Raw genomic sequence first — 27,386 nt, 5'->3', positions numbered from 1 at the left:
CTAGAAGGTTCCTCAGCACTGCATTAAGAACAAAGTATAGATATAATTTTCTGCTATTTGTAACAGAAACCTAAAGTTTTGAGCTCAAAGACAATTTTCTTGCAGAACATTTGTATGTCAAAAAATGGTGTTTTGATGGATTGAAACATTTTGCAAGGGCCTGTCATTTCCTTCAACACTCAGGGGAGATGCTGCCAGTGATGCTGCTTCCTAGGGTTTTTGTAGTTTTGTTTTCCATTTTCCTGCTCTTTCTCCAGCAAGCCTGGCTCTCTGCCTGCCAGGGACATAGGACAACTGTATTCAATCTTCCTGACTTACCATGTCCATATCTCTGGACTCCTTTGCTCCTTGGGATGTCCTCATGCCCAAATGGCTCATTACATAGGCTGCCTAATTGCCCTGGTCCTTAAGTCTTGTGAGCCAGACTGTCTCTTTGGGCAGGCTGGCTCCTCCATTCTCAAAGTGACTGTCCTGGGGCTAGCCAGGCTCACGAGTTTGCCAGCTGGTAGGACCTGGGGCTGTCCATCTGCTGCTGCAGCTTTTGAATAGGCTATTTGGATACTGATTCATTAGAAAGCAGGGGACCTGGCTGACCCCAAAGAAGTCTATGAGATACCAAGATTATGGGGGAAAAAAAAGGCCAGGGGAAAAAAAACCACAACAGTTTTCTTTTGCAGGAAATCTTAGTTTATTTTTTTAAATTTGAGCAACAATATTTATAAATCCACCTAGTGTCAGACTTCTCTACAGATGATTCCAGTCAGCTGTCTTGTTGAGTGTTTTTACTGTATTACCAGCTACAAAGTGGAAAAAGAGAATTTCTTCTGAAGATCTGCAGGAATCCCTACACAAATGAGAAATGCATATAGGAGCTTGATATGAAAATCACTAAAAAAATATGAAACACATGTTAATTTTGTTCCTTGAAGAAATGCAAAGGGTAGCCATAATCTAAAATACAGTCACTATGCCAAGCTGGAAAATATATTTCTAGGATCAGTACCTTTTAAAATTGTTCTTAAAACATTTATACTGCCTGGTAACATTGACTTGAAAGCTGCTAGAATAACAATAAGAAAGTTTAATCTCCCCTCACCTCACCTTACCTTCTTACTGGACACAGGTTACAGTAATGATTGAAATTTTTTATTATAAAAAATATAGAAGAATTATTTAAAAATCTTTTGAAGATGAAGGAAGCTTGATGAAAAGAAAAACAAAACCAGGAAAGAAGGAGATAGATAGGAGTAGGATAAGTTTACTCATGTAAGCTTTGGCCTCAAAACAAAAGGAACAACAACAAAAAAGAATTAGAAGAAAGACATTCAGGAACAAGTCAGGAAAAATGCAAATTTCTGCAAAACCAGTTATATAAACATTAGAAGAAATTATAACAGTCCCATGAGATGAAAAAGGTGAGTAACTGTGTAAGAAATCTCAAGTGGGAGAAATTCAGAGTAGTTATTTCTCCTCAGTTTTCAATATATAAGAAAAGAGGTCATCAGCAAATCTTACGCAGAAATCAGAAAAAATATTAAGGAAAACAGTTAGAGAAGCCAAGACCAAAAGACAATTAAAGAGCTTATAAAAGAATGTTTGTCACTGTAAATATACATTGACCTGCAAATCTGAATGTACTGGAGTTGGGGGGGTGAGTAAGAAACACAGTGGCTTTGAAAAAATCAGGAATATAATAATTCTTTACCATAAAATAGGGAAAATGAATTTGTTGCTTCTCTTTGAGAAAGTAGACATAAAAAATTGCTAATCAATGGCTCATGAATCTACCCAGAATGGGATATTCTACCATCTAGTAAAATAATCAATGCTCCAGATCTGAGACCAGTGTAAATTAGGACAGCTGCATTAACCTAATTCAGGCCACATTGATTTACACTAGACACGAATCAGTCCTGCAGAGCAGATATTTGGTAGAAAATGTGTAATATCTACAGCTGAGTGAATACGTGGAAAAAATGAAGATATGTACCCATCTAAATGCTTTGTCACTTGCCATGTTTGTGTGAATGTCAAAGTGTTAGCCAGTAGGCTTACATCAGGAACTCTTTCATTAATTTGCAAACAGATGTCTAGTAGAAGACCTACTTGTTTGATCCAATGTTTTTGTAAGGGCTTGACTGGAAACAAGTGAAAAATCTATTTCTTGAGGTACTATTTTTTCACTTTTTCTTAACGGTAAAATTATTTCCCCATTTCTCTGAACTACAAGTACATGTCACTGACAAAGACAAGATACAAGGCTACCCCAGCGTGGTATTTCCTGCATTGCTGCAGTGCATGTAGCAATGACCTTTGCCGTAATAATTGAAACATATCTGATCCTGGAGTCTACAATGTTCTCCTTGTTCACTGGAGAAGAGATAATTTAGAAAACCTTCAGGTCTGAGCCGAGGTTCATGGTGAATGAGGGATATTAGTTAGGAAAATCTAAATGAGCTGAGAGACTGCTTTTGCCCCTATCACTGGATCAGATGTGAGGAGAAGGAGAGGTAAGACATTAAATAAATATGATCATGTTGGACACATATCAAAGATGCTCTACAGAAACAGTGGTGAATGAATAATAAAACTTCATTGTGAAGATGGTCATACCTGAGATAGCTTAACTTGTTTGCCTGGCAGGTGGGTTACCTGCAGAAGTGGTAGATGACATTCATGTCATTTCAAGTTGCTTTCATTCTTGACAACCTGGTGGCCTTTAAGTCCAGGTTGTAGACGTCTCCTGTAATGGTAATTATTTTGCCTCAGGTATACCAGATGCATTTGTTGACTGCATAACAGCATCTTATTTCCATTAATTTATCTTCAAACTCTATCCTGTCACCTCAATGGAAAATGGGAAACTTTTCTTGAAGATCCTATTTATTTAGACTCTTATAAGAAAAAAATGTACAGATCTGACTTGTATTGTATTAACATTGATGTGTAGTAGAGGAAGGGTCAAAGGTCAATTATTCCATTGTCAGCATTCAACTGGGTAATCTCAAACGTTTAGTTTTGTTTACAATGTACTCAGATGTTTCTTTTTGAAATAAAAGGAAATTTTCACTTTTTTCAAGCATGAACACTTCTCAAAAGAAATTGCAGTTAATTGAAGCTGTAATTGCTTTAGATGAACATCATTACAATGCTTAGAAGTTAGTTTTGAGGGATTTGTTTAAACTGGCTTTTGAAAGAAAACCTGCAGCATTTTTTATGCCACATTTTAAAACAGTTCCAGACAGTAGATTTAATTTGGGTGAAATAATTTAAAAGGATTCTAAGATTTTACACACCTTACTAAAACACTGAAGTCCTGAATGAAGGAAGGAAGGTTAGGAGGGTTACCAACAGTGTGAATGCTATACAAGTATGTTATAATTAAATATATCCATAATATAGTGTCTTGACACTTTTTTTTGTCAGTGAGAAAGCTTTTTTTCCACCCCATACTTGGTATTTAAGATGCTGCTAATGATATTGTGTCATCTGCAGATGTAATTAAGAATTTCCATAAGGCAGTTTTTTTTAAAAAAAGGGGCTATTTCCACAGAGCTCCTTCGGCCACCACATTACTGACAGGTCAAAAGAAAATGGAGTACATATACATGTGTTTAGGTTTGTACTTCCCAAGTGACTGTCAAGGAAATCAGCAGAGTTGTGAAAGCAAAGAAACAGTATGTTCTTGGTAAATTACAAAAATACAGGGGTACAGTCATACCAGTAAAGCCTGTTCCTAGAGCTTTAGCTTGTGGAACAGCTACACATCTGTTTACGTATCACTGTTGCTTTCAGTCTTTTTCAAGGTTCAGCGCTGATCTACAATAAGCAGAATGCAGCTCTGTGGAAGGAGCAGTGATGACTGCTTGATCTGACCGTGGCTTCTGCAAGAGCATCCATCCCAGGGACACAGCAGGGGCAGCAACGTGTCAGCTCTGTGACTGCTAATCCAGCTGCTGGCTGAAACAAGGCTGCTGCCATCAGTGCACGTGGGGCTGGAACACAGAGGGATTTCTCCGGGGTTTTCAGCCAAAGCTGGTCTGGAGTCTAGGTAAACCCAGCTCCTCCATGGGAGCATGGGGGCATCTTCCAACTTATGAGCAGAGAGATAGTGTGAGCTACTGACTGATAGTGCGAATCTTTATTCTGAGTAAACGCCCGAGTGACTTGGTGGGACCTGGGGGCTGTAGATATCACAATGTCAAGATATCACTGCTAGCTCTTTCTCCATCTCTCTCTCTTGCTGAATTTGGCCACCCCCTTTCCTCCCTTCCCCACACATGGCATTTAAGCGCTAGCAGCCAAAATCTATCATACTTTGTGTTGGCATACAATGTGCCAGCAGCCTGATTCAAACAAGCAGCCAAGCGTGCTGTCTGAAGCATACCAATGTCAAAATTTGTTTGGTAATCACATCAAAATGCATCTGTTCGTACCATTTCCCATACTTTTGTGGAGGTAAGAAAAAGCAGTCTTGGAATTTTGTTATGTCTACTTTTGGTATGAGCTCAAATCTGAAATGCAGAAAGCTGTTTATTTTTAAAAAAAACCCACAAATTAAGGGAAAAATAATAACCTCACCAATGATCTTCCTATGTCCTTAACATAATCAAAATAGCTGTCAGTGCTCCCGTGATAAAAGAGGTAAATATACATCACCAAGAGCAAAGCAGCAAATACATACCTTGTCTAAGCTTGGCACAACTGGCTGGAATTCTTACATCTGGAAACTTTCCTGTAAGAGGTGCAAAACTTGTCAAAGAGGGATATTGTTTCTTCTAGTATAAATCATAATAATTCCATGAATGTAAGGTATATTAATTAAAGGTTTATTTTCCAGTATTAATGCATCTAAATTTCTAATATAAAAATGTAAATAAATTTTGCTTTTTGTCAACTTTGCTGGCAGAAGTTCTAAATATTGACCTGAGCTTAGGCACCAGCACTTTTTTAACAGCTCTTAGCTCAGAGACTGATAAAGAAGCTGTACAAAATAAGCTGTAAAAAATACAAAGGTCTAAATAATACAATATTTGGAAATACTTATGGGAAGGTGACAATGAAAAGTAAATAAGCTCTAGAATAAATCTCTGCTGTAGGAATATCAGAAGGACTTTCTGGTCAAAATAGTGCAGCCCAGACTTTTCTGAAGATAAGAACTGGCCTTATAGTTACAAACTTTTAGACACAGCTGCTCTTGGCAGATGTTATGCTGAGTGGAGCTAAAGAAGAAAGAGTAGCCTTTTACTAGATACTCTCCTGTGTATAATATATTTATTACATATTAGTTTATTGTAAGGCAGCGTCTTTTAGTTAAAGGGTATATGAGCTACTTTCAATGGGTTCTTGAGATGTGATTGAGAAAATCAGGTTCCTAAATACAAGCAACAGTCCTCATGAAGTCAGCCTCTGTACAAAATGTTTAGAGAGTCACAAATTAAAAAAAAATAAAATCCCTTCTCTCCAGGAAAATCCTTTGGCTTCTATACTCTAGCTTATGTCTTTCCTTGCTGTGATAAAGCCTCAGGAAGGAAATGGGGTACAAACCTACCTATAAGGATCCTTCTAGGGAGCTTTTAAAAGAAATATTTCCTCTAGAGGAGATCTGGTGAGATGGGGAAGAAATGTGTGTCCAAAATCCTCATGGATAGCAGCACAGACTGAAGAATTTGACCTCTTCTTTGTACTCTGCCTGACGTCCCACTTTCTCATTGTCTTTGGTTTGATTCTTTCTCCCCACTACCTTTCTGTCAGGGTAGAAGGGACTGGAAGCTGCATTAAAGGCTGTGCTCATTTCCTTGTGAATAACCTGCTGGGATGCTCCCTCCGCAGGTCATGAGGGTTCCTGCTGCAGAGACTGGCTACTTCCCGTACTCACCTAATTTGACACTGATGGGACTTCTTCTGGTTTACATAATTTGGTTGTTATGCTGCTTTGGTATAATACCACCCAATTTACTTTCATTTTCTTCACCACAGAGGTCATCAGAGAGAATAAACATCTAAAACATTTTGTTTGCTAGCTTTCTGAACGTTATTTGTTGCTCTGCCAGCTACGGAAAATGGAAACTATAATACAAAAGAGGTTACTATTTGTCTCAAATAAGCATTTAACTTAGCTTTAATGAGCTAGTTACTGTATATTAATTAAATCTAAATAGCCCATTGAGAGGCTCTTTGTAAGATTTTTCCTTGCCATCTGGTTACCTTGTTTTAAATGACAAAAGCAATAAGTACTTAATTATGTGCCTATTAATATATTTTAATTTCTGAATCTTCTGAGCTTTTTAATGGGCATTTCTCAAGGTATAGTGTAAGAATAGAGATTTTATCATCTAAAAGTAATTACTTGCATTAACAGCTTTGCTGAATGCTGCTGTAACCTGTCTTTGGAACTGTGTCATAGAAACAAGAACAAAATATCAGCATTTTGCATGTGTTGTGGCGACCTTAGAATGAAAAATGGAGACCTAGCAAGTATCTCCCAAAGCAGATTTCACATTTCTTTCTCCTGGTGCTTCTGCTCAGTAAAACTAAGTCTGCCTTGCAAGGTTACAGCCTGTGAACTTCCCTGTCTAACCAAGCTCTACAATAGTGGCATATTAGAATAGGATCATTCTGGAGGCAGTGTAGACTAACTGGCTATTTCAACCATTGCCAACTCCTAATATTCCTGCTACAGTTCACCTATTTATTGCCACTGCTGTCACCTTTCTGTAGACATAGGACACCCATGTCTCCCAGGATGCAGAAAAAAACAGGACACCACAAGAGAAGGAAACCTTTTTTCTTTTTAAATTAGGTGATATAAGGTGCAGCTGGTAAGCAAATAACTGGAATTATCACACTATTTAGAGAAATGTTCTCAGCTGTATGTTTAGTGATCTATGAAATCTAGTGACAAAGGAAATCTTTTTCTATATTTGTTGAAAAGGAAAAGTCTTGAAGGCATACTGCTGCTTTTATCACAGCAGTTGTCTGGTTGCTATTAGTTATAGGTAACTGTCATTTCCACAAAACCATCTTTTCAGCTTGCATTTAAACATTATTAGCCACGTCAACTCTCACTCAGTGACATGCTGAGTGATTGAAGGAAAATGAATGCCAGCTGTACCTAGTAAATAGGAAAAATGTCATTACCTGTCTTTCAGGGCCACCTTGCGCTGCAGCCACAGATATTATGGTCAAGCATCCACCAGCTTTACAGCGAATGCCACAAATGACAAAAGATAGGCGTTGTTCCTAGAGGACATTTTATTGCCTGCTCAGGCCATGAGGGTGCCACAGACAATGCTCAGAGCTGATGTGCAATCTGCAGCTTGCTGTGGCCAAGTGGGAGCTGAGTACAGTTTCTGTGACAACTGCCACTTTTCATTAGTGGAGAGATAATGGTAACATGGCACCTAAAGGAATTTGCCTTTTATGTTGTTTGGGAAGTAATGTAGAAAGAAAAGATGAGAGAATTTCCTAAAGACTGCAGGACTATGACTGGCCAAAGAGAAGGGTTTTCCAATTGCAAGGAACACTGGGTTGTTGTGTTAGGTTTGGTTCATGGCGGATCTAATTCATTTGTTATTTACCTGTGCTGCTCATAAGACTTATTTGGATTTGAAGAGTTGTAGTTTCAATGCCATTTATTAAGAGTCAAAACCTCACAAAAGTCAACAGGCAGCTCCATAATATGTTTAGATATTTTATCAGCCAGGAAGCAACTTCAGATAAAAGCAGACAGAAAATAGTGAAAGCCCTCAAAATCCACCATCATTTAGCAACTGGATAATGATATAATTACAGATTCAGCGGCAGAATGCTTAACAGCCAGTGTTATTGTCTCATAAAGTCTCCACACAGGGGGCTCTGCGGAACAGAATGTGCCTTCTCAAACCTGTTTGAATACCCTTCTTTGCTTTTCATTTTTTTAAATTCAGAAATAGATCCATTTTGGTACAAATGGAAGACCTCAGCACCAGTTTCTTATTGCACAATTTGAATAATTGTGAGTTAGTACCAGATTCATAAGCCACAGCTTGAATATCATTGTAAGGAAATAACAGTGCTGAAAAAAATGTATTAACCGCAAAGGTGCCAGCACACATAACACAGGAATAAACTTTGTAATGAAAAATACATAATATAAACCACAAAACTAATTTCTATTTTTCACCTTCTTTGCCCCATTCCTTCTCATTTTTCCCCTTGAGCATTGTTTCTTTTTTGCTTACCTTTCAGCCTCATGATCCCTGTTTTCAGAATGCTAAAGGCAGCAGAACTATTACAGTTAGAGCAAAGTAGCAAACCGTCTATCAAATAGTCTTATCATACCCAGGCATCCTAAAATTCATTATTCTGCCTGACCTCCCACTCTTCTTCCTTTTAAGAGGAGAACAGAAAGCACCAGAGCTCTCACTTCAATTGCACCAGTTGCCTCTACTCTGCCCATTAGTTTCAGGAGGTTGTTCTAAATTTCCACCAATGAATCAGACTTGCTAGCTTTTCTTTAACCTCAGTTATGCAGCTGCCACTTATACTGTAATTGCAAAGACTTCAAACTGAAGAGAAGACAGGGAAGCAACTGCAAAGGTGCTTAACAGGGCAAGAAAAAAGTGTGGTTTTACTTCAAATTAAACTAACCAAGTGAAGACAAGAGAGTATGCAAATCCTAGGTCAAGTTAAGGAGAGAGCACAGACAGTAAGGAAACCTCTCTAACTCCTATAAATTAGCCACAAAACCAGCTGGATGACGTATTTGAGGACTCAATCTGCTGATAAATTTTGGTGTTGGTTAGATGGGCAGAGACAAGAAAGGAGGTTAGGAAGTATTCCCATGGGAACTTCCTGAGGGGCCAAGCCTCTGAGGACAGGTACCAAACAAAGTGGTCCTTATATTCCATTTAAGAACACACTAGCTTTTGTCCTGATTCATCAGTTTCCAAGGGCTAAGACTGCTTGTTGTGCCCTATTCTTGGACCTGTGTTTTGCTCAGCTCAGTATGACTGCAGCTGGGAATTGGGACCAATGTTTTTAGGTCACAGTAGCCCAGAAAGAAGTTCTTTTTGTAATTATTATTATTATTACTACAGATATTTTTTTTTTTTTAATTTCAGGTGTTGCTAGTTCCTATTAAACTGCAGCTCAGAAACCTATATTTCCTGCAGCAACTATTGCCCATGGAGAGCATGTAGGCTCAGAGCAGCAACTAGCAGTGTTTACTTCCTGTGCATCGCTCTAAGGGAAGGCAATGTTGGTATACCTCCTATCTTCCTAGGAAAGTATTTTCCCTGCAGCACAAAGGAGCTGTGCTAGAGCTGGGAAGTGTAATTTGTAGCCCGCTGAGCCATCTTCACTCAATCATGCCCTAGATATGGAGTTGTATCTGCAAGTTCACAACTTTTTGAAACAGAAAGTTAGGTAAGATAAGTGACAAGTTCTTAGAAGAACTCAGCAGATATGTGCCATATATGCCTACGTGGAGTGAAATGTGCCAGAGCTAGAAAGAGTATGAGGGAGAATGAGCATGAGCAAACAAAACGATTCTTGCAATCAAGACCCTTGATTACTTTACAAACACTTCAGTGGCAGCTCTGTAAATCAAGAAATGCTGGGTGGTCAGCAGTGAGACCTTAAAGTAGGGAGTTTAAGAGATTGTATGGTCCCCAGAATACTTATGAGTAGATAGCTCAACCAAGCCCTTGACTTAAGAACTCGTAAGCTCTTGACTTGAGAAAGCGCTGTTGTGCAGCATTGCCTGCAAGGGAGTCTTCTTGTGGTAGTAATAATGTAAGAAAAACCAGGAACCAGACAGTTAAATCAGAATGGACTGAAGAAATTTACATGTTTATCAAAGACTGTGATATCCAGATGTGGCAAAATCCTTCATGGGAGAAGCCTAAGACTGTAAGAAAAGAGGTCTTGTGTGAGCAGATAGCTTTTTGTAGGCTGTGGTTTCCCCTCCCTCCCCCATAAGTTGTGGATGGCTGTAGCCTTGAAGCTCTGGGCTGCTAGACTCCTCAATTTTCCCTTGGCCATAGTCAATACATAGCCACTGTGGTCACCTCAGTAGGCTCAGGAAATGTACCAGGCACCTCTGGTATGCTTCAGCACAGCCAGATTCATTATTCAGATAAGCCTGTGGTGGAGATGTACCGAAACACCTCAAGGAGCAAGAACCATGAGACTTTAAGGCTAAATGCTCAAAAGACAGCTGTAGAGGGCTGGACTCAGAAGGCAGGAGGTGGCATGGGTGTAAAAGAATCTTGAAGAATTCCACATGGAGAAAAAGTAGAGACAAGAAATCTTACCACACATTATGCATTTTTAATGGAGGAATCTAGCTGAGGTCTGAGCTATCCTGAAAGGGAGCAGTAAGATAGTTATGTTAGGTGACTTCTAGCAGTCATAATCAATGATTCCTTTATATAACACTCTTGTGAAACTTACATTGCAGTATTGAACTACTCCTGCCATCAGGATTAATAAAAAAACACTTACAACGGACCTTCCTTGCTGGAGTGCCTTAATTGTAGTCCATTTAAAAATCTATTTAAACACCCTAATAGAGTCGTTAGTTCTAATTTAAAGACCTTCTTTGTTGGTCTGGGTACTTCGCATTGCCACATGCCAAAGGCGTTTTTCACTTCCTTAGGTGATAATATGCCTATCTTGACATAAACGTTCACTTACACGGTGAATCTCTTGGCATTTGGATATTTTTTTCTAGATTGCTGTCAAATCAGCTAGCTTGAAGGGGCAACAGGTTATTTTCAACAGCTGGCATGCTCTGGCAATAAATAATTTGTCCTGGTTTATTTACATATTTTCATTTTGTCGTCCTTTTACTGACTTACACATGATGGATTTTATTTAAAGCCCCTAGAGGTATTAATACCAAATAAAAAGAATGTGCTGCTATAAAGATAGATAGAAGAGCTATATTACAATACCTTAAAACATGCTTTATTCTGTTGAGCATATATGAGTGAGAATTGAATACAGTGAGGTGGGGAAAGAGAGAGAGGCATCTCTCTTTCTGTCTGTACTTGTATATAAAGCCACAGACACATCTATTGCTCTACATATGAAAATGCCATTGTAACAAAAGTAAGGCTTTGATGTACTGTATATTTCTCTTTGTATTAGAAGAAAAATGTGACTACCTTTTTGCAATGGGAATATTTGAAAAATGAGGTAGAAAGGCCTTGGAAGAGCATATCTGAGTGGTGGATAAACAAGAAAAAACAGTGGGTAGAAGTAAGATGATCATCCCTAGATGTTAGACATGGTATTTTGCGATATGTGGTTTTGTCCAGGACACTAGCAATTTGTCATGGGTAGCCATTTCTAAAACATTAACCTCCAGGACCTGAGTTCTGCTCACCTAATCCACAGAAATAATTCTACTCCAAAACAAGATCTCTTGCAGTTTAACTTGGCCCTTGAAATGTTGGACATATTCTTTTCTGCATTTGAAAGTAAAACCGTAAACATTGCAGTCACAAAGCTGGCAATAAGAAGAGTTGCTTCTTCACACCAGCAATTGCATATGAATTGTTTCCTGTTAAAAGCTGCCCCCAAATTTGCAAATACAATTACAAATTCTGGCTTAGAGAAGCAGCCAGTGCATGCCAGGGGCTTGCACTTGACACTATTTGATTATAAAGATGCAGTCAGCAAGCGAGCACAGGACTGAGGTGTTGGGGTGGGGATGGCAGAGGTGAGCTGGGCAGGCAGTGAGTGGGGGAAGAGGAGCACGGTGCTGCTGTCGGGGGCTGAAAAAGCTCTGCAGGGCAAAGGTGCACAATGCCATCACTCATGGGGTTGCCCTCCACAGCCCCTGTGAAGAGGACTCTCCCTGAGCCTGTGGACAGGGATATTTTGTCTGCTCTCCGCCTCTGTATTAAACCTAATACATAGCAATAAGATGATGCCTGGATATTGCCCTTTTTTCTCTCTCTTTTCAGATGACTGCTGGCTGGTTTCCTGCAGCTGCTAACTGTTGCTGAGCTGACTGGCTCATCTCCATCTCCTCCTAGTACAGAGGACAGCCTTGAAATCCTCCCACAAAGAGGGCTTTTCAGATGGTGTGTGATCATCTCTTTAGAAGACTGAAAGCAGAGAGGGGTTATGGTTAATGGGATACCTCGAGCTGGAGGTAGGAGCTGGAAGTTGCTGGATCAGGAAGGATGGCATTAGAAAACAAGCCAAAATCAGGGCCATGTTCTCTGTGTGGGTACGTGGAGCAGAGGAGCCATTTTCACCTCCCTGCTCTGGAAGCCAGCTGAATGCCAGTTCAGCATCTGGCATAATTTAAAGCATCCTGTGGCCCAGAAAGTACAGCGTCCAGGGCTAGGTGTGCATACTGTATGTGCATCAGCCAGCGGGTCGCTGCCAGAGTACTACTGTTGCTATTCCCCCAGCACATGCCTTACCCGAGCACTAAAGAGATGTGCTGCGTAACAGCCGGGTAGTCTTGCTTTAGCCTGCTCATATGCTCTGTTGGAATTCCCAGTAGGGATGTACTGCACGAGCAGCTCAGAATGGCTGAGGACGTTGTGGTCCAAGCTTCTGGCCTTCTGCACTATGGGAGAGCTGAGTCAGAGTGAGCAGAAACCTGAAATGCACCACATCCAAAGGAGAAGCTGCCAAACGTCCACCTGCTCTTCTAGTAAGGAAAAAGAAAAGGAAACTTTTAGAAGGGGAAAACGTTTGGTATTCAAAGACCAACAGCCTGCTAAACAAGTATCTCTGTGCTTTTCATTTAGCTTAATCACAACTAGGAAAGGCTGGCAAGCTCCTTTCTTCAACTTACTGAAGCATTGCGCTAGTACATGGGAGTATTGGCTCTGGCAGGCATTGTGTGCTGTTTCATTTGTGAGTGAAAGAGGCTGTCTGCATTTCGAGGAATCACAGTGAAAACTATACTCAATTTGTGGCAGAATAATAAGGTGATCTATTATTGTACTGCTTTTGGAAGTGGAAAATGAGCTCTGCCCTAGGTGTATAATTTTCTATCATGGAAGCAAGAGAAGTATCAGTAACATACAGATGCTCACATGTGCTGCAGCCCACGCAGAGGGTGTTTGCTTGCTCATGTATGAGCACACATATATACCTGTACTGGGAAGGGGGAGAATTCAGCTCTGGCATCATGGCCTTTAGCTGTGCAGGACTCTAGCCTCTGGAGCAGAGGTTCCCATGAGATGTCAATGGTCATGGTGAAGAGTTTATTTTGAAAGCTTGAGGAATATTCCTCCACCCAAATTTCAGTTAAGGGGATCTCAAAAACCTACAATTTTTTTCATGGAAATAAAACAAACAAAAAGGTGTCTGAGTAGTCACATTATAAACAGCTGGAAGTTTTAATGTCTGTAATACAGTCCTCCAAGCCTGTGCTCTGCATATTTCCCTCTGGAGACTAGGAAGTATCATTGATCAGGCTGTGGGGCTTACAAAGCAGTCAGTCAACATTGAGCAAAAAAATGCAGAAATGTTTCTGCTATAACAAGTTACGGGAAGGAATGGGAGAAGATACTCCTTTAAACAATAAGAAGTGACACAAATTTTCTGTAACAAAGGGAGGAAAACATGTTTCAGAGATGTAGAAGAAAGGTGTGCAGTTGGCAACATTTGGGTTTTTTTTTTCTTTAAATACATCCATCCACCAAGTTTGACTAACAATTCTGATCTATAGAAAAAGCTGCAGGGCTGAGCTCAGAACCAGTTTTGTTATTTCTGTGCCTACACAGTGATCACACATTTTTGGACAAAGTGATGCTCAGTCTAGAAAATGGCAAAAGAGGGAGATGGGAAAGCAAATGAGTCTTCTGAAGATTATATCTGTAATGAATGAGAGATGAAAGATCCCTCCGACATGGGTTCTGCTGCGCACTGGGAATGCCTGAGGCTGTACTGCTGTTTGTGTCATATACCCTCACGGAGAGGGGAAAGGAGCCACACAGAGTTTCCGTCATAGCTTCAATATAATATGTAAGCCCATTAAAGCCATCAGGGACATGGGTTTCTGATTTAAGGTCTAGAATCCAAGTAGTGAAAAATCCTGTCAGAAGACATGTGTTGGCTTTACTTTGCCAGCCCTCTTGCTTAGTTCACATATATGACAAATTTACCAAAATACCATTAATGGGCATCTTTTGTTTTAAAGAGCCAAATCTTAATACAAAGCTGTTGCCCTGGATTTCAGCAAAGGTGAGGGAAGCATCCAATGAGAAATCCTAAGTGAACTAATTCTATTTCTAAGGTGATGATGGCAGAAGATATCTTGCTTGACTCTGACAATAATAAACTTTAAAAAGATTTGTAAATAATTTATTTGATGCAGTTCTATGCTGTCGTGCTACATGGTGAGAATTGTTTGTAATTGCTTGCAAGCTGACTGAGCTGCTGAATTTGCAATGAGCATCCATTTATAATTTACAACAGTGAAAAAGAAAAAAGACTAACTTTGCATTAGTTTTCCCTATATCTATTACATAGATTCACTGAGACCCAATTAAAACTCTATTTGATTAGAAAGCAAGAAACTGAACAGGCGTTTGCAAGATTTTGGCAGATATAGTCCAATATTTCTTAAGCAGCTACATTATGGATTTCAATGCGACATTAATTATGTAGGAAAATTAGCTTCCAGAAGTAATTAACATAATCACTTTTTGAAAAATTTAACCAGAAGTCTAATCATTAAATTATTTCATACAAACTACTCAGGGATTGATGAAGACCAGGGAATTGAATGTCTTGAGGAGTCCCATCCCAGTTCTGCCTTACCAAGAGCTGACATTGAAATCAGTGAAGGATATGAAGGAACACCTTCTGCCTCGTTTCTGTAAGTGTTTTGTCTCCTTTTCTGTACTGACATAAAGACTCTCGGTGGACATAGTCCTATTAGCAGGGGGCTGAAATTGGCCTACAATTAAAATACATAGCAAGCTGTCTTAATGTGATCAGAGATGGTTATGTGAATCCCAGCTCTATTTACGTAAGTTTTAACCTGGCTACTTTTTCAGGAAAAAACCACCATACCTAGTCATCAGAGTTTTTTAAAAAATAGGCACACACGGTATCTTGCCCTCATCCTGTACCTTTGCATTTTCTGATATGAAATGGAGGTCTTCTGTGGGAGGAATTGCAGCAGTGGGTAACTGTTGGATCTTTCGCCTCTGCTTTGGCCCATCACCATGGGGGGAATAGGTGGTGGTGTCAGAACTGCAGCAGCTCCTGTGTCATTTCATGTTCCTCTAGTATGAAAAGGAACTAATCAAAGCAAAGGAGGGTCACGGGCTAGCTGCTTTTTATTTAATAAGTCTCCAGCTCTGGTGATAGATTTTTGAGGCTCTCACAGATGTGGGGTTGCTCTACGTAATAATTTTATTTATAAACCATGTCATGCATCATCACTGTATATCTGTGTTATCTTTCTTGTTTAAATGCACTTACTGAGTTGAATATGGGCTATGGGGAAAAAAAAAAAAAAAAAGACAAGCAGAACAGCAAGGCAATAGCTTCAGGTGAGTCACCTCCCAAGAACCATGTTGGAGAAGTGGAAAGATCCTGGAGCTGCTAAAAATAGACGCCTCTCAGGAGCTCTGGCTGGTTACAGTGTCTTTCTGGATAGGGCTCAGAAGCCTGAAAGTGCAGAGTCTCTGACTGGGTGTAGGTAGCTCTGGGACGAGGACATGGTGTGAAGTTGTCAGAGAGTTGCTTGTGGGGGGATCAAACGGAGACGAGTTGGAGAGGAGCACCTGAGGCAGCTGGCTCCAATCTGCTTTGAGAGGAGAGCAAACTACAGGAAAGGCAGGTTTCTGTGGAGCTGTAGTTGTAGTCACCTCTCAAAAATTGGGAGGAAGGGTCAGATGGTTTTCTGGCCATATATGGAGCCAAAAGTGTATTATGGGGGACAGGCATTATACTTTAGGGACAACACTAAGTAACTCACAAACTTGAACATTCACCTTCCATGTGACTCTCTAGATCTAAAACCTTGTTATCAAGGCAGAAAAGCCTGAATATGAAGGTTTCCTATTTTGTGTATTTTGTTAGCAAGAATCAAATGAGCAAACAACATAAATTAATTATTCAAAATAACATAAAATTAAGTGGATTAATATCATAACACAAAAAGAAGCTAATTAGCAAACTGCTTAAGCTGACCTGATTAAACTAACCCTTTTTCATATGTTCCATACCATAAAAGGGAAAAGCAGAGGTCATGTTTACTTATCAGCCTGTCAGACCCAGCATTAACTCAACTTGCTCACAATGATGGTATCAGAATGTATTCTGGCAGGTATTGTGTGTATATACACACACACAGAGAGTCTAATCTGTTGTGGAGTCAGTATTAAGATTACAGTGTTGATGGTGTATAATGCAGAGTGCTCATCCTCTAAGATGTCAAAGAAAAGTCGGTGTTTCATGACTGAGCACAACATAAGGATACATAAAATATTCTGATGCAGCTCAAGGTGACAAAGGTTCCCATATCTAACTTGTGATGAATAATATACACACAAATAGCAATTTCATAGCTGCAGCACTGTCTGTGGCCTGTAAGATTTGTCCACTTGTGACATTTTAGACAATGAAATTATGACAGGGAGGGTCACCCAAGGAGCCCAAATGAATTCCCAGTGTTGTCCTAGAATTTAAGATTACTGAGTTTTTCAGATAACATTGTGGCATACTGAATGTGAAAGGCTGTCGGCTGCTTCACTTATGGGCATATAGTGTCTTGCTCAGTGCAGGGTCTTTAGTCATGTAAGTCATTACAAGGAGTTGGCAAAACTGTTCACTTGAAACTGGCTTGGGAGTACAAGACGGGCCTTTGATTAAGCACATTTGTTTCAATGATGTATAGAGAAAACTAAGGAATTTCAGGGTCAAAAGTAGAACACTCAGATATTAGTAGCCAGTGGAAATATTTGGATTCTCTAATGCTACTGAACTGTGTGGTTTTGTTGGTGGGTTTCTTGCTCTTATTCTCTTCAGCGGGCATGGTCCAGAGCTGTATTTCATCTCAGTGACCAAGTGAGTGCCAAGATGTACTGTCTCTCTTCACTAAAATGGAGGGTGTAATGCCTCTGGCAGAAGTATGCAATCTAAGTGACAGTACAGAATGAACGTAACATACATCTAGCTGCAACTCCCATCACTCAGCATGGCAACAAGTCTAATTTGAAATATTTTGAGGGGGAAGAAAAGGTATTTTAAAAGTAGGCGTTTTTCATGGAGCTTTTCAGTTATCTGAAACCCAATTTTCTGTCAATAACTGCCTAACTTGAGGTAAAGCTTCCTTGAGGGAAAAGTCTGGAAAGACGCTACTTCAGGGTACCTACAATACAGTCACAGGTGTGAGGTAAGGTAACCTGTGCTGGCTGGAATACCGCAGGAGCCCATTGCTATGCTGTGCTGCAGTCACCTCTGCGATTGCGGTGTATACATATGCTAAACCTATTATTATGCAAAAATCTACATAACCCTACATAATTTTAGAGATTTATTTTGATCTGTACAATTTCCATTAGATGGCCATTCAGTGTTTTAGGGGCCTATTATGCAAATTACTATTCATAATATAAATTACCAGATAGTATAATGAGTTTCTTACTCTGTTTCAATGAATGGATAATTACCCAGGAGCAGGGCAGGAAATTCAAAGCCGTTGAAAGAATAGGTCAAACGGAATCTGTAACAACCAGATGCAGTAACTTTCCTCCAGGCTCTTCTCCAGTGGGATTGTCCTAGCTCTGTGTATTTCTGCGCATGACAAGGAGTATGTCTCTTAAATCTAGCTGGATGAAGCTAGCAATGTTTGTCTCTATTTTAGTTTACATTTGGTAGGAGGCTGATTGCTCTCTGCTGTTGGAACTTGGTACATAACAACATCTTTCTATTTTAATTATTTTTTTCTTCTGCACCCATTCTGATAATTATTCTGCCATTATGTATTATTAGCTACAGTTATCCTCCATTCTTCTTTTCGGATAGTCTTTGGCCTTTGGCAATACAAGCTGCATAGGTTTTCCCAAGTTATTATTACTTAACGGAGTATTCAGTGAAGGGCTGGGCAGACAGTAATTAAATAGTGACAACAAAGATTTTCAGGGATGAAAGTCAATATAAAAATTCCATGGGCTATATTGAATAGATAATAGACACAGAAGTCTATTCATTTTAATTGTTTTGGATTTACCCATAGGAAGGAGGAAGATGTAGCCTTTATAATGCATTAAGCAAAGAACAGAGTTGTGTGTTACTGGCTGTTAATTCAGTCCCTCATGGAAAATTTCTGCCAGAACAGGAACTTGTTGAGTATGTAGAGTATTGCTGCATATTCCTAAAATGTGCAGTAGATCTCTGGGGTCACTAATTAATTGTTTTAACTGCCAACTTCTATATATTGCATAATCTAATGGAATCCAAATCTAAATGGAATGATGAAGAAATGTAGAAGAGGGCCAGAGCCACCACGTTTTTTCATTAAAAGATAACAGTGGACTCATAAAACCCCAAGCACTGTCTTTATGATGATTAGCTAGAATTCCACTGGCAGTGGGCTCAAGTATGTGCTTACCATACAATTAGTTTTTCAAAGTTGTCCTTTTATCAAGTCCTGCTAAGCATTTCTCTTAAATCACGGCTCCATACATCTGCATAAACCGTAGTGTTCATTTTTGCCTTCTGGTTGGAGATTGTGGAGTGCAAGATTGTGGCAGAGGATCGCTTCCAGTCAAGACATTAAACAGAACTGACACCTTTCCTGCAGTATTAGCTATACTTAGAAAGGGAAGAAGTACAAATGTAGTAGTAAATTTATCTACTGCAGTTGGTACATTTCCAGTGTCTCATGGGGCCCACTGTAAATCTGTGAAATGTCACTAATTTTTGAAATTTGATGTAATTTAGTCATTGCCCTGTAGTTCTGAGACCATAATGTTAAAATAACAATAGTAATTCATATAAAAATATAACAAAAGCTTATTTATTTCCCCTCAGGACCTCCGATCATGTCCTGCAAAATCTGAGTCTTTTGTAGGGACTCTATTTCTGGATACAATTTTATCAGGTCAGGTACTTTGAATGATAAGAACTGCTATGATCCCCTGAAGGATAGATATTACCTTTGCCTTTATCTTTTGCTTATAGCCCAATCTTGCTGACTTACCAAGACTGAAATTTAGTCTACCTCCTACTTTCTTAGGTAGGTATCACACAACTCCCTAAAACTTCTGTCTCTATGAACATCTCCTCTGTCAGGTCTTGTGCAGGCATTAGATGATAATTTGCAGCTATCTGCCTCCATCTTGTTTGAAAGGAATTAGTTCCTCATGGGATGAAGACTTTCATACTCCTATTTCTGTGCAGAGACTAGAGAAACTATGTACATTTTACCTTTGAAGTTAGGACTCTTGTTAATTTGTATTTTTCCTGCAGGGGTTGACATAATTAGCCAAAAATCTTTGGTGCAGTTCATTACAGAATCAAACTTAGCTTCTGAATCACCAGGGAAGTCTCTGTGAGGCTTAGGATCTAGGTAAGACATGTAAGCATTTAAATGAGTATCTCTGATTTTACACACAGAAAAAAAACCTTAGCTGGGATTTGACCTGATGAAACAAGACCCTGTGATAAAAGAAAGGCAGTTGCTCTTGTTATTTCTTCAACTTATCCTCATAAAAGACTTTATTTGGGTTTTGGTTAAAGAAACAAAGACTATGTTTTAAGATCACAATATTCATTGCTTTCCCACCACACTGAAAATAGCTCAGCTGTGATAATTAATTGTTCAAATCTCCCTAAATTTGCAGAAAAAAAAGTTATTTCTTTCTATCTAGACAAGTTCTGAGTTAAGATTTAAGAGAAAAATATTTTCTTTATTGTGATAATGTACAGTTTGATGTTATTGCAGAGTAAATGGTAAAACAGGTAGATTTACTTGAGAGCTCTCTTTACGTAGGATATTCTTCAAACAAAGCTAAAGAACCTCAAAAAGATACTGCTCTGGGGAAAAATGGTAGAAACATTTGTACAGTGGTTACAGTGAACACACTTGTACCCTGTCTAAAGTTCTCTTAGAAATCTGAAATGCAATAAGCTTACAGTACCTTTGCCTGGAAATGTGGTGAAAGATACTGCAAAAGAGATTGTGTAAAAACTGGAATATATCACCTTAACTTTCATTTCAAAGTCTGTTAAAAAGCAATAAAAATTTCTACTCTTTTCATGTTAACTCCCAAGAAAAGGCATATCAGGAATACAACTGGAATATTCGCAAGCTCTAAGTGTGGGCAGGTGTAAAGTAGCTTCAGCTCCACTTGAATGTCTATACTCCTACTGTGAAAGATGCCCAAAAAATACACTCCCTTTACCTCAGCTGCTGTATGGATTACCCTTTCTGATGTGGGAAGCCTGTTAAAATCAAAGCAGATCAGCTCCTTTCAGTGCAAAGTTTTCTATCTGAAATGATGATTCTTCAAAACTAGAATGATCCACAAGGAAATGACATTTTAGACACTACATAAGAAGCAATAATTTTAAAAGGTAATAGATTTAAATATTATATGACAGTGTATTGTATTATAGTTCATCGATCATCTGTTACCAAATGTATTTGTTACCAGAAGAATTAAAATATTAATTACCAAAGCAATTTTTGTTTCTCAACCAGTTTCTCTATCAGTTAGAATGCCAACTCCTAAAACCAGTAGCAAATATCAGCCTTCATGTAGGCTTTGTCATTACTAAACCCTGGTTGGAAAATAAAATAACAAACATGAGAATTGAAATATATATTTTCAATAGGAAAATCCAATCCCGATGTATTTTCAGCAGAAAAATTCAAGAAAAATATTTCTTGTTTTCCAGAAATGACTGAATTACTGAATTTCTGTTTGTCATTTTGAAGTTTTGATTTTTCGTGCCAAAATTCACTACATTTTTTTATCAGTATCTGTGCCCCAAATGTGTTTACTCAGCATATGAGGGTGTGCAAACAGAGCAAATTGTCTACATTTATATCTTCGAGGGACATCAGGAGTCACATACCTGGCAGAGGCCTCATAAGAGATTTGGTGGCAACACCAACTCCAGCGCCCTGTCCCCTTATCAGTATTACACAAGGACCACAGGTCCCTGATCCTCCCAGTTCCACTCCTGGCAAGACCCTTCAGTGCTGTCCAGAGAACCACACCTCCTGCTCCCAGTTTGTACGCCCTCATCTCTTTCTCTCCTTGAGCTCCTCATCCCATCCATGGAAGAGGTACTTATGCTGCTGCTTTCTCCATCCCCTCTTGCCATGTTGGCTTGTCTGCTCAAACATCCTACATGTATGCCCTTAGTTATCCTGTTCTTCAGGCCTAGCTCCAATTCCTTTGAAATTCTTACCACTCCACAACCTTCATCTTTTCAACCCATTGAAGACCTTCTTGGCTCTGAGCTTCCTCACTACCCACAAGCCCTAGGTCATCTCCAGCTTTCTCAGTTATGTCACACCCCCAGTTCCTGCTGCTTTTGTGCCTATGGTTTGGGTGGTGGTGCAGTTGACTGGGAGGGCTGGGAGATGCAGGTTCAGGGGTGGAAGAGGAATCTGGGTGCTTAGAATGAGCTCCTGGGGCAGCAAGGGGTTGTAGGGTCTGTAAGTTTTGATATGTAAAGGATTGCCTGTAGATATCACTGCTGTTGTCTCCCATCTGACTTCCTTCAGATCTGTTGTCCGCTCTCATCCAAGATGCTGCATCTTTCCACCTGGTCAATGGAAATGGCTGAAGCTACCTCCGACCTCCCTTCTTCTACCTTGTTAATGACTCAAGGCCCAATCCTGCCTCCCGCAGATGTTTCAAAGGCCTGTGTGCAGGCTGTACTTATTAAAAGGACTCTCAGGATACTGAAAGCTAAAGAGTGTTGTGTCCGGGAATGGTAGTCACAATTCCGTGTACTAAGAAACCATTCACCTTGCAAGCATCAACAGTCCCATCAAAGCAACCCAGGTAAGTGACAAGGGATAACTTAATTGAGCTGACAGAATGCCACCAGGGGTGAACGCACCTCTGTCATCCTGCACACTTCAGTCCAGACCCTCCTTGCTCTAATCTAGAGCAGAGGACAGAGAAAGAGAAATCAAAAGCCTCTCTCTTTGAATGGGCAGGATTTGGTGCGGCAATGCAGCATATGTGGAGCACAGAGGGCATTTTCTGCAATCGCTGCTCCTTTACAAACATACTCAGACTGTGTATATATTTCTCCAAATGTATTTCAGACTGCTCAGCTCCAAACATTAGGATTTAGAGCCTTTGAAAAAGGTTTTGCATCCATAATCTTCAAACAATGCTTTTGTAGCTCCACTGGAGGAAAAAAAAAATTAAGGCTTAAATGAATAAATACTCATTTGGAAACAAAAAGATGGCTTTGATCTGAAGTACCCTGCCTGTTTTAGAACATTGGTACCAAAATGTGGCTGTATTACTGAGTCCATTATTAAAACCCACATTTCTTGGCCCTTGTCTCCACTTCTCCACCCTCCACTCTGCCCCCTGAGAGAGCCCATGTGCACACAGTCGTGTTCAGCAGCATCTCTGTTCTAAAAGGGTGTTTTCCATGTTCAGGGTATTGCAAGAGGCAACTATGTGCTTGCCTTTCATTTAAAAGAAATTGGAGGAGGCTGCCCAATTTCCATTTGTGCCATTGGAAACCTTCCCCTACTGTTCTTTGAGGATATGTTCCCCTTCATGCCTCCTCCCCTCACTTACAGTAGCGATGAATGCCTGGAAACATGCCATTTTTCCTTACTCAAGAGCAGGAGAGGAGCCATGCTGTGCTTATGCCCCTTCGTTCTACAGGGGGTTTGGTGGAGCACAGCCCCCCATTCTTGTTCAGAGTCCTGGAATAAGAACACTAAATGCCCCTGGGAAAGGGACAAGAGTGGTTCTTAAGGGAGTCAGTCTGGCTTTGGGGAATTTGGTTCTGCAAGTCTTTGCAAATGAACACCAAGGATGATAAAAACTATTACCGTTGTTATCACAGTTTTATTGTTATCTGTTCTTGCTGTTGCTGTGACACTTCATAGCCTCAGTCATGAATGAGGACTTCACTGTGTAAGAAAAGGATGGTCTGTTTCCCTGTAATTGGCAATCTAAGTTTGTATTTGGCTGCCTCCTTTGCTCCACATTAAAACCTTTGTTTCAAAGTTTGAACAAAAGCCTTGAGCACCATTGGTACTCCTTTCTGAAAAGCATTTTTCAAAGAAAAGAAAATAAGGTGGGACTTTTCCATTTACCATACTTTACTGAGGATTCAACTTTAGATTGAGTTAAAGCCATGAAGAGAGCTCCCTGGAGAACATCAGCTGTGGTTTGACAATATGTTGTCTCTGGCAGCAATATCAGCTTTAAGACTTTCCAGACTTACTGTGTTCCTCTGTCCTGCTCCTCCACCCCTCTTCCACCTCCTGGCTCATCATACAGTATATACTAACACAGCTGTTTTGTAGGGATGGTCTACATCCTTGGAGGGCTTTTTGAGTTAGATCACATATCTGATCTGATTTAGAGCACAGGCCCCAACTGCATTTTGCTTATGTGAAGGATTTGGGAATTGATGTGGTAAAGCAGTGGAGATAAGTAGCAGGAATCACAGTATCATAAAAAAAATTAAGTTGGGAGACATCTTTGAAAGACCAGCCTCTGGCTCAAGACTGGGCTACCATCAAAGATACAGCAGGTTGCTCCTGGGTTTATCCAATCAGATTTTAAACATCTTTAAGTATACAAAATCTGTAACCTCAGCTCTACAATCCTTACACCAATAGTTCTGCAGAGAACAATACAGAGGTTGCATGCCAGCTGAACAGGTCTTTGGGCTATCACCCCTTCTGTTCCACATTAGCTTTGGAAATATTAGTTTATGTCTCTGAGGAATAATAGCAGCTCTGTAAGGTAGTTGCACTTTGGCTAATGAACCTTGTCTCATAATGTGGCTGATTATCTCAGGATACATACGCTGATGGGTCTGCATTACTTCCAGTCTGAAGTGGAAGCCCAAGTAACTGTTCTGATGTAAAGTGAGGTAGTGCACTGTATACATTTCCCTGATTGCTCTTGGACAATGTGCAGATGATATAAAGGAGGGGATTTGGGAATATGAGCCTGACTTCTCTGTTCATATATCAGTGCTTAGATCAAACTCCTAATCTGATATTCAAAATAAAGAGAGCTGCAAAATCAACTAAAGCTACTGCAGTGCTTGTACCAGTCCACTTGCTTGTGCATTAATTCTTTTTTTAACCACTTGGAAACAGCTGGGTACATGATGCATGACAAAGCAAGTGAAGGGTTTCTGTTTGTGCAACAGGGCTGCTAAATATTTACGTTTTGTTCGAGCTACTGGAAGCAGCTGAGAGGTAAGTATGCCAGACAAACCAGACCTGACTGCAAAACAATGATGCATTCTGTCAATTTGTTACTTAGCTGAAATCTGCATTCAATTTAAAAAAGGGAAACAAAAACCAATGAACTCAGTCCATTAGCTTTTACCCATTCAGTGTTGAAGTTAATCCTGCTTCAGGTAAAGAAAAAGAAAAATAAAGAATAGAACAGTATTTATGGGATCTTTAATTAAATAGTAAGTTAAGTATAGGCACAAACTGCTGAAGAACTTTTTGCAGACTTCTTTTTTGAAATCCATAAACACACTCCTAGCTAAATTCATGTCAAATATTGCTTTCATCTATTGCTTACAAAGTGAGCTGGAGAGTAACAGCTTTTCTCTCTGGTGCAAACTGGGAATGGAGCAATGTTGATTCATACTAGATTTACAAAGGCATTTGGGATGCTGCAAGGTGGATGTAGGTTGACTTCAGCAGGAGCTGACTATCCTGACTTCTCTGTCTTGTTAGGCACTAATGTACCTGTGTGTGCCTGATCCTCACTCCTGTGGTTTTTTTTGGGAAATCTGCCTGTCCCCAGGGACTCTGACAGGGAGCTACCATGCTGCCCAAGGACCGGACCAGCTGGTGGAAGACCAGAAGTAGCTAGTGACAGTGCAGCAGCAGCTCTCACCTGAACTAGAAGGTACTGTCATGAATGTTTCTGCCTCAGTTGCTCTGTCTGACTCACTGATGGCAACATTCTGTTGCTTGTTATAATCTGATATAATGTTATTGTTGGTCAAAATTCTCTCCCTTTCAGAATATAATTATTTCTTCCCTTTAATTCACTGACGAGCAAATATAATCTAAAAGCAGTTCACATTTTAGTGCAGGTCACTTTCTAATTAAAAGAATTTCACCTGTATCTTTTGAATTGGAATTTACACAGACTTTCCAGGATTAGACAGTGCACAGCAAGGCACTCTGGTCACACCATAGTGCAACTCTTTTGGGGGACTGCTGTTGGCATTGCTGAGGCTTATCTCCATAGATAGAAGGTGGCTGCTTGTAAGGTGAGCAAGACTCAGTCCACTTCACCTCTCCCGTGGCACCACTTCACTTGGTGAAGTGACAATCCAGGAGCCTTCAGTCTTGGAGAAGACACTCTGAGTCCAGGTACTTGGAAGAAGTCAAATACTGACTTGGACTACAGACACACCCGCTGCAAAAAAATTGTCTCAGTTTTAATAGCCCTACATATTAGTTCTCACTGCTTAGCATCGACACCCCTTTTTAGCCCCTGTATTATTGCTATTCCTAAACATTATATTGTATACTAGATTTTAAGTTAAGAATAATAGTCTGGAAATAGGTATTTTAGGCTGTTTGGGACTAATCTAACAGCTGAAATAAAACTGCCCCATCTGATTCACATAGGGGACTGTCGTGGTTTAACCCCAGCCAGCAACTAAGAAAAAAAATCTAAAAAGTAAATAGAAAAGCAGACTATTCATCTGAAATCAAGACAAATACATCTGGAATGGCTACTAAAACATCAAGATGGATTGTAAATGTGTATAAACCAAGCAAAATAGGGAGATAGAGGTAGATATATTAAATGAACAGATCAGTTCAGAGCCAGAGATACCAGACAAAAGCAGCAAACAGAAAAGATGGTGACAGAGACATCATAAATGGCTTTGAGAAAAATAGGTTCTCAATATAGTAGACAATCTATGCAATTTCCTTCAGGTGAGAGGATTATAGTAGTATTTTTCAGGATCTAAATTCCACAGAGTAGATATGAAATTCTGGCTACATTAAATTGCAATTATCTGTGAAATGAAGAGCAAGGACATTTATCAAAACAACTTTGTGGTTTTGGTTCACACAATGACAAGTCCTTTGTGAATTATGGTGGAGTACGTAACATTAAACTTATATATTTGTCTTGGAGGGAAAACTAAGTGTGCAAGCCCAGTTTCAGTGCATCTGGTGAAACCATACACACACTAAGATCAGGTGGGTACCCCTGCATGATGTGTATCAGGTATCCTAGCTGTGTATAGGCAAGGTAGTACAAGAATTCATTGTTTCTTCATATTTTTGGTCTAAGCTGTCAAGGATGGTGCTGACAGCTTACAAGGCATGTGTATAACTGTTTGTAAAGTGCAGAGAAATTGCTTTGCCTGTAAACTCTTGTTCAGCTTTCCTGAAATCAGTTTGCCCAGTTGTATGCAGAGTTTACCTCCATCATTACTGCTATTGCAGTTTTGCCTTTCACCTTAATTTTTTCCCTTCCCTGTATGATTTGCTATGGCATTCAACTTAGGCAGTCAACGTCTGTAAGCTAAGCTGAAAGAAATGTCTTTCCTCTTCCATGTTATACTACTGATTCTGAGATGTTTTAAGCACCAAATAAAGTCAATACTACTCTCTTCCACTTTTATTTGTACAGCTGACAGTAATTAATAAGTTCATGTTGAAAAGAAACTATTAAAGATACTACACTGAAGAAGAAAGAATGGAAACACAATATGCGCTCACCTTGACATAATAGCAGTAACTAGGTGCTTGTTCAGTCACCACATCAACTAATTGATCGCATGGCTTAGAGGAAGAACAGACCTTTGTGAAATATTAATTGCAATAGAAGAACTTCAGTCCTATTATTCTTCCCAGAATACAGTTATTCTTTTAAGTAAAGTTAGATAAATCTTCAGCAGCTGTAAACTGTTCCCTGGATTTATTTCTTTTTATTGTCTGTATTCTTGCTGTCACAGAAGAGACAAAAGAAGGCTATTTTAGAAATGATTTAATTTTTCCTCATTAAAACCTACTTAGCATCCATAATCATAGGAGGAAAGAGTATTCTATAGGTGTGTATTCCAGATACAGTTTTTAATCTGAAAATGGTGTTTACTGACTCTTTACATACTGATGTTTCAAGTCTAAATCCAAATCTAATCTATAGCTGTTTTTTTCTATATAAGAACAAATGTTTTGGAAGTTT

The sequence above is a fragment of the Aquila chrysaetos genome, chromosome 13 (genome assembly GCF_900496995.4).
Source record: "Aquila chrysaetos chrysaetos chromosome 13, bAquChr1.4, whole genome shotgun sequence".
Taxonomy (NCBI): Eukaryota; Metazoa; Chordata; class Aves; order Accipitriformes; family Accipitridae; genus Aquila; species Aquila chrysaetos.
The sequence above is the reverse complement of the archived record's forward strand: the minus strand, read 5'-3'. Positions refer to the sequence as shown.